Below are 591 nucleotides of genomic sequence, written 5' to 3' on the forward strand. Positions count from 1 at the left end.
CTAGGGCCATTATACCTGTTTAAATTAAATGACCCCATATAGCTCCCTTTTAATATTTATCTCAACTTCATAATTCTTCCAACTCTTAATACTTCCTAATTCTATCATTATACCCACCTTAAAAAGCCATTAACCCACCATTCTGTCAAGATTCTGGAAAAAGAGAACCAAATTTTGTAGACAACCTACAAAGCAGTGGGCACAGGCCCCTTCAGGGAGCGTGTCACAGGCTCTGTCTCGTGACTGCTCTGTAGCTTTCAGAGCCTGTTTCCCTCTTGGTTCCAATTATGTTCTGAACAGGTAAGGCTGCCAGATAATTGAATTCCTAACAGTTGAAGTTCAATTTCTAATTCAATTCCTAATACATACGTTAGAAATTCAAGACTGAAGCTGCTAAATTTCAAATACAGAATTAAATGCCAGACAACAATACTTCAGTGTAGAGTCAAGCACTACTTCCATCAAGATAATCAAAGGCTACCTCTTTGATTATCAACTCACATGTGCTTAAGAAAGAAAATGCTTTCCCCATCTTTAGAAACAAAAACAAAGCAATACTTATCTGAAACCTTAATATGGTAAAAAAAATTA

The 591-nt window shown here is 36.2% G+C and overlaps 1 protein-coding gene across 4 annotated transcripts in view; it reads right to left on the minus strand.

Annotated features, from left to right (window-relative positions):
* PPP6R3 (protein phosphatase 6, regulatory subunit 3) overlaps window positions 1–591 on the minus strand; it is a 183351-nt gene that overhangs the window by 42104 nt on the left and 140656 nt on the right. The gene's annotated exons all lie outside the window — the stretch shown is intronic.

This window comes from Propithecus coquereli, unplaced genomic scaffold (genome assembly GCF_000956105.1).
Source record: "Propithecus coquereli isolate 6110/MARCELLA unplaced genomic scaffold, Pcoq_1.0 Scaffold120, whole genome shotgun sequence".
NCBI lineage: Eukaryota > Metazoa > Chordata > Mammalia > Primates > Indriidae > Propithecus > Propithecus coquereli.